The sequence below is a fragment of the Talpa occidentalis genome, unplaced genomic scaffold, assembly GCF_014898055.3.
Source record: "Talpa occidentalis isolate TD23 unplaced genomic scaffold, MPIMG_talOcc4v2.1 talOcc4.14, whole genome shotgun sequence".
Lineage (NCBI taxonomy): Eukaryota > Metazoa > Chordata > Mammalia > Eulipotyphla > Talpidae > Talpa > Talpa occidentalis.
This window is the reverse complement of record NW_023601433.1, coordinates 3,925,876-3,933,493: the sequence shown is the minus strand read 5'-3', so window position 1 is coordinate 3,933,493 and position 7,618 is coordinate 3,925,876. Positions and strand designations below refer to the sequence as shown.

Here is a 7,618-nt window from a genome sequence, read left to right as displayed (position 1 = left end):
TCTGTTATATGTGTTTTTCTTCATTGTTAACATTTTATCTAAATAAAATACATTTGTTTATAAACAAAATTACATACACATGTACCCAGGATGATACAGGTCTATAGATACATACACAGATAGCTACAGACATTCCGTTGACTTTAAGACCCTTGAAGGAAGACAGAGCTTTTATGCTCATTCATAAACCTTGTATTCCATTTGGAATGGATTTCACTAATTAATTAATTTGATTCATGGTCACTGGAAAGAAAATACCACTTGGAAGACTATAACAATTGCTTTGATGATTTCATATGAACCAGGCCTTTCATTCACCGAATAATATTACTTTCTTTTCTAAAAGGTAAATTGATTTGTTCAAAAGGAGAGCCTGACATTGCCCCGTGAAGTTTCTTTGTTCTACTCTCTTAATTACAGTTACTGTCAAATACTTAATTTCCAGGATTATTCATCTTTCTGCTTTGGATGATCAGAAAACAAATTTATGTATATATATATATATATATATATATATATATATATATATATATATATATATATAATCTTCTGGTATTCTCCCAACTCCCTATAATTACATTAATTACTTTAAAACTCCAATATCAGGAACAACCAACTCATGTTCACACATTAGAAGTTATTCTTTACTGCCTCTTACAAAAGGAATTATTTTGTAAAAGACAAAAGCTCAAAATTATACTCCAATTATCTTTACTAAGTTTCTTCAATTTCAAAAAGGTTAATTTCAAGGAGTTCATTGTTTCAATCAGGTGGGTAGACCTCAAAATTGAAGTTTTTGTTAATATTTTGGTCCCATGCTATTGATTATTCCCCTTGGTGTCCCACCATCCCATCCATGCTTGGTTGAGAATTCTCTTCATTTCTTTGTTTGCATTAACTCAATCTCTGTTTCTTTTCCTCCTACTTCTTGTATAGAAGCTGCCTTCAGCACTAGGCAGTAACACTTTCATTGCATTGTTTCTTCCCTCTTTCTGCCGCTGACTTTTACCTGGCCCGTAGATAAAGGAGCAGCCCTTCATGAAGTCATATTAGATGTTTCTTGAGAGTATCATCCTTTATGGATCTGGTTATAGGAACTGGAGGTTGTTCAGTAACTCTACTCATCTTTATAGAACTGGCTTCATGGAACTCTTGAAGTCTTTATGGAGATTTGCAGATGAACTGCAGAGAAAATGTGTATCATGGGTGGCCCCACGAGGCAATATAATCTTCCTGGCTGTTCTATCTTACGGTGCACAAGAAGCAGGTTGACCTAGTTCACCACCGTCAGCACACAAACTGGCAACATCTCCAGGAACACGCTTCTAAACAAATGTGACTCCAGAGTTAGTCCATTGTACACCCTTAACTGGTTTCATAAAAGGTAAATTATGGGTTCCACATTGTTGTTCACATTCGTATTGATTTTATGTCTTAAAGCGAAACAAAATCATTTTGTAAGCTCTATAGAAGTTGGGCTTTTTTTTTTTTTTTTTTTGGATCTTTCTCTGTTTATTTCAAGTGAAAAGAAGTGACTGAATAAAACACTTTGGTATCATATGATCAAGATAGCGGCACATATTCTCTGTTACCCTAGGTCACCCAGATGAGTTGCCTCTTCAAGTTCTCTGTGAGGACTCCTGTCTCCATACCTGGAACCCATGCATAAGCATGTTCTGAGACAACAGTTCACAACATTGAAAACAACCTCCTGGGGCCAGGATATTGTCCAAAGAATCAGTGAGAAAGATGTCGGAAGGTGTTTTTAATGTAATCGCCTCGTTATTGGCCCATTATTTGAAGAAGTCTGAAGGTGACAATTAGCCAGGCCACATGAACCAACGACAAATGGAGGGTAGACATTACAGAGCCAAACCGTCAGGAAGAAGTGAGTACAATTTGTCTCACCTCTCTCATTCTCTTCCTTTGTGGGGGGCGCAAGTCTTGGCTTAACTCTGATGGGGTTCATCTTTGATAACTGAGTTGCATGATGTATAATATTCTTTTTATTGAACTAGCACCAGGGATGCTTATCTGAGATAATATGAAGTAATATCACTATTTTTCCTTTAGAAAAAAAAATATATACACACACTCCAGCAAATAACACACGGGAAAATTTAACTGTAACAAATAACTCATGGGAGAATCCCAGATCTATAGATTTAGTCCTCATAAAAACGCTTTCCATTCAAGTTGAATTCAATGTGAAAGCCATCTCCACGAAAACTGGTTATTATTAACCTTAACTCAATCCTATTTTGAGCTAAAGATAAGGGAGGAGATATGGAGTTTGAAAATTTCTTTTTTTCAAATTGTCTAAAAGGAATGAAAGCATTGAGCAAGGCTATCCCCTTTTAGATCAATGATCCCGGTCAGGCTAATTACCCGAAGCCTCTAAGTCTAAATTAAAAAGACCTCAGTAACTGGAAAGACCCTACAATTAACTGGCGGGGAAGATTAACCATGATAAGAGCAGCCGGGGTCCAGGTTTCCCTCTGTGGCCTATTTGTCAGTTGCAGAATACATGCTCTGTCCCCATGAGCCACCTCTCCGAGGCCTGGGAGGGTTTTGGATATTGATAGTATTGGTGGAAACGTGGGGGAAACACTGCAGGCCTCCACCAGCCTGTCCTTTCAGGGAGATGTGGGGTGTCAGCAGGTCCCGAGGTACCCAGCTGTCACTGGCCAGTCCAGGTAACACTGTCCCCCTTCTCTTCAACCCATTGACCAGACTTCCTGTGGAAGATGGACCTTCATTTGGCCCCCGGCCCCAGGGTTGTTCTCTACCTACGTACGACGGGCACTCACTATCTTTGCTAAAATAAAATCAGTGGTCACTGAAATAATTTTTCTTTACTCTGCACATTTTGTGTGTGCCTGCCCGGGACTGTCACTGTCACTGTCGCTGTGTCCCCAGTTCAGGAATGTTTCCTGTGCTCTCAACAGGAAGCAGGCCTCCACACAATTCCTTGTTGCATGTCACCTTTTTTTTTCACATTCTTTAAATCCAGGGCTTCCCATCTCCCAAGTCTATATTTACTTGTCACGTGTGCCAGAACGACAAATGCATCACACAAGCCAGAGCTTCATGAGCATGTCTTCTGAAGGTATGTGGCGTTTAATGAAAAATCTGTAAGTGTGTTTATAAATTGGATGACACTTCAGACCCAGGAAGTCGCTCACATACTTTGGCTCCAGAATCACTTTCCTGGGAATTCATCCCAAAAAAATAGCTCAGCAGATGTGAAAACAAACAAACAAACACAACATTTATAAAATATGCATTGTTAATTATTTGAGAGCTATTAAAAGCAATCCAAATGTCCAACTGAGTCCATGTCACATTATTAAGACAGTTAAATCGATTTCCAAAAATACAATGATTAAGACAATGTAGGAAACCAAATGTTTATAAGGCAGTGTAAATTAAAAAACATTATGTAAGATAATACGCTAGGCTTTATAATTGTAATTATATAGAACTGCACTGCAGAGCAGCAGTGGATGGTAATGTGCAAAAGTGGAAATAGCTTCTGTGCTAAATGAGGAAGCTGGTGTATTTGTTTTCAGAAATCTTTATTATTGTTGTCACCATATTTTTTATTTGTTTGGCTTTTAATTTCACTGTTATTTTAATTAATAAAATATGTTCATTTTCATGGATCAAATCTATTTGTGTATGCTTCAGTTCTGACTAAAGATGGCAAACATTGACGAAAATGAAGCAGAATTAAAAACTTATGAACAATTCACAAAGCTAGTAAGTCTAAGGGAAATGTGATAGTAAACTGTTCAATGATTCTTTTTGTCTGTAGCATTTATACTCCTTCGGGTGATTAAAGTTTAAATCTACACTCAGACCTTTGATTTGCCCTGTCAGAGGTATACACATATATTTTGTTTTTCTTGGACCATTCGCGAGTCATTGAAAACTGGTTTGCCTGTTGCTGAAATACTTGTTTCCCTTGGGATAAAGAATGTTCTTTTATACGGTCACAGGACAATGATCAAGATCAGAAAAACTGACAAAGCTTAATGTGATTATCTAATCTATAAGCCATATTTGAATTCCACCAAAGGTCCCCATCATGTTTTCATAACTGGTTTGTTGTTCCTCTTGGTCTGGAGGCCCCCAGCCTGGACCATGCCCTGCATTTAGCTGTCGAGCACCTTAGTCTCTACTCGTAAATCGCCTTTCACCTGGGTGTGTCTGGTCTTGTCTCACGACTAGACTCAAGCTGAGCCTTTAGTAGGAAAACCACAGACATGATGAAGTCAATTTCTACACCTCTTTTTTCATTGTTAAGAAGACAAATGAAATTTTTTCTGAAGTCTTTAATTCCATGTAACCACACCCATCAAATAAGAAGTCATGAGAGGTAAATCACAAATTTTCACTTGGAAAAGATTAGCTCCAGCAATCCAAAGTTTCCTTGCAAGTATTAATGTGAGCTGCTTCCTGAAGCCTGGTGAGGGAAGAGGGGTGCAAAGTCACATAAGATCAGCAGGTAGGGCAAGTTGTAGGGTGAGTGAATTGCTCAGGCTTTTACCCCACTGGCCTCTGTGGCTCTCACCTGCAGCCTTGAATGCAGGAGGTGCTTGGGTGAGTGCGCGGGCTCAGGGTACACATGCCTGATGGTGGAGACCAGGAGTATAGTGTGGGCATGTGTAAGTGAGCATGCCTGTGCCTGGAGGTCGGTGATATAAGGGTGGCGTCACTCAGAAACGGCTATGGAGAATGGCTATTGGGGAACCACAGAGAGGTAGGACGAGGAGACATCGCCAGAGAGAGCCCAAAGAGAGAAAGAGCTGGAGGCTAGAGGGCTTGGTTGCTCCTAGCCTCCTGGTCCCCTGGCCTCCCTGCCTTGCCACCTGCAGGCTTGCCCCACAACAATCAGCGCAGAAAGAGCTTAAAGTCTGAAAAAAATCCACCGAGAGCTAGGGACTCTCCTTTACCCATCAGCCCAAATCAATAGAGAACCTGCCCGGTGCCTGCAGGCACAACACAAGTCCTTTCCAGATAAGAAGCTTGATGGTAAACAAGCTTCCAGAAGCTTGTTTACAAACCCCAAAATAAGGTGAAAGGGTTAAATTGCTCTCCAATATGAGAGCAGGAAAGAAAGAAAACAACCAAAGTCTCCTGGAGGCTTGCTGTCCCAAACAGTGGGGCCAACGCCCCCGCCCACAGCATGCACAGGCACCACTAGCCTCGAGCTGAGCCCCAAGTCAGTTGATACAGAGGAGGGGGCTACCCAGAGGTGAAGGTCCTCCCAACAGGAATTTAAAGTTATCTGAAGGAAAAAGCCTCCTGGTCGCACTTCTCCATGTATGGACTGCCCAGGAATTAGCCAGTGAATTTCAGTCAAGTCCACACTTGTGTTTTGCCCTAACCTACTCCCCAGTTAATAAAACGTAGCCACTTTCTCAGCACTGCTCTCCAAGCCCGCTCCCCAAAGAGGAGACAATTTTGAGTTTTTCTTCTTTCAAGTTCAAGGTCATGGCATCATCCTCTAAGCACGATGGGTAAAGCAGCCCATGGCTCAGTAACAGCTCCATGTCCTTGACTCAGAACAAGGTGGGGAGCACAGACCCTTTAAGTAAGTTTTAGGTCAGAAAAATTCAAAAGCGAAAGGGATGCTTTCTTCTGCATCTCAAGGTCATTCAGACCTTCCATCATCTCATGACCTCACTCACCCTGGTCTCATCAGTGTTTCCAACTAAGCCAAGCAGGGACTGGGTTCAGAGCTGGGGATCAATGAGCAAAGTCTGGGTGCAGCCCTGCTATTACCAGAGATGGTTTCAGGGACAAAAGAGCACAGCGTGGTGCTCAAACTTGAAGAGAGGCTTCCAGCCCAGCAGTTACAAAATTCATCCAGAAGCTCCATGCTCTGGATGCCATAAAGAATATACAAAGAGGGGTCACCCTTGTGGTGCAGGGGTTAAAGTCTTAGTGCTACCAAGCTATCACCAGTTCGATCCCTGGCCAGGGAGCTGACCCACATGGCGCAGCAGACCTCTCCTGTCTCCCCGCTGCTCCCCTCAGCAGTGTATTTCAGTCCACCTGCCTGCTTTGCTCCCCATTCTGTCTCTGCTCCCCTCTCACCCCTCAGCACCTCTGGCCTGTACCCCAGTTCTTGTATGCATAATTAAATAAAATAAATCTTAAAACAAAACAAAATAAAACAAAAGCAATGAGAAATTCCCAGGATCTTGTGTTTTCCAGACTTTTGTGATTAGAATCATGCTGACAATAGCTGCTTTGCCTTCTGCAGATGCTAGTTCTGAACATGATGCTACTTGATGCGTTTGTTTAGGTCCCTTCACTTTGTTCCACAGCAAATCTTTCCAAGTCACACTTGATGAGACCTGGGCAGGGCAGGCCTTTAGAAAAGAAAACACATTCCATCCTCAAGAACCACTGTTGACTTTTCTGCTTCTGTTTATCCCACTTACAATGCAAGTTTGCTCAACAAAGGCAGTCCACAGCCATCCTTACAAACGCACACGTGAGACACACAGTCTGACTACATCTATCTTTTCAAACTATGATTCTGAAAAGGCTGTCCTAAGTGAGTAAACAGTCTTTCCCACTGTTCATGCCAATATGATGCGTGAAGAGCTCTTGCTGATATTTCCAGTTGAGCATCACTGAACCAGAATAGGCAAGTTGGGTCCACCCAAGATCAGGGCTCCCAACAGCTTAACGATGAAAATAAGAATGGGTGGGGGAAGCACACTTTGAAGCAAAATGACTCTGTTCCAGGGAAAGAAAAGGAATTGGACTGTCCTCCCTTGTAAACCCATACAAGCCTGTCCTGGATAGACATGCGTCAGTGGGGTGTTCTTAGCCAAGGGTTTGGGAGATGGGTAGGGAAGGCAAAGGACAATCTAGACAGGAGGAGAGTAGAAACATGAGAAAAAAGGAAAAAAAAAAAAAACTTAGGACGTTGTATATTCATTGTTGTGATATAATAGGCCACTTCAGAACTTAATGGCTTACACAATAACTTAGTCTCTCTCACCAGACCCTTCTCCAGGTCTGCATGGTTCTCAGGCTCACAGGTGTGCTGTGAGCAAAGGACATGGTGAGACCGATGTGGACCAGAGCTCTGACGGCAGTGGTGGGATTCAACAAAATATATGGGGACTAATAAAGAAAGGAAAGAAAAAGAAAAGGACTTAGTATCTAAAATTTGCAGAAAATGAGGAAGTGGGCCTTCTGTGAGGGGCTCCAGCTTTGATGATGGAGAAAAGTTCAGACAATCAATATCCATCATATAACATCCCAGAAAATGATCTAAAAGGCGGGAGATTTCTGGGCTTATGCACTGGGAATGTGGTTTTCTACTCAGGATAAACAAGGCATGTCCTGTATATAAACAACCTCACAATCCCAGGGACTTAGCACACAGATCCTGGTCCTCCCACAAGCACTGTGACTCCTGTGAGTCCCTGGATTTCCGTAGACCCTCCCGTCCCCTGGGTGGTGGCTCCACCATGTAGGACAGGTGTTGTCTTTAGGATGATTGACTTGTGCTGGTTTTCCCGAGACTTTCTCAGCCTTTACTCTGACAGTGCCACGTCTCAGGAAACCCCTCAGCCCTAGACAAACCAGG

At 42.1% G+C, this 7,618-nt stretch overlaps 1 long non-coding RNA gene across 1 annotated transcript; it reads left to right on the top strand.

Annotated features, from left to right (window-relative positions):
- The first annotated feature begins 1,141 nt into the window (after window positions 1-1,141).
- LOC129145820 (uncharacterized) lies at window positions 1,142-3,415 on the top strand. The gene is made up of 3 exons (XR_008551907.1): window positions 1,142-1,384; window positions 1,598-1,888; window positions 3,014-3,415. It is a non-coding gene; the product is annotated as an uncharacterized LOC129145820 (long non-coding RNA).
- The last annotated feature ends 4,203 nt before the right edge of the window (window positions 3,416-7,618 follow it).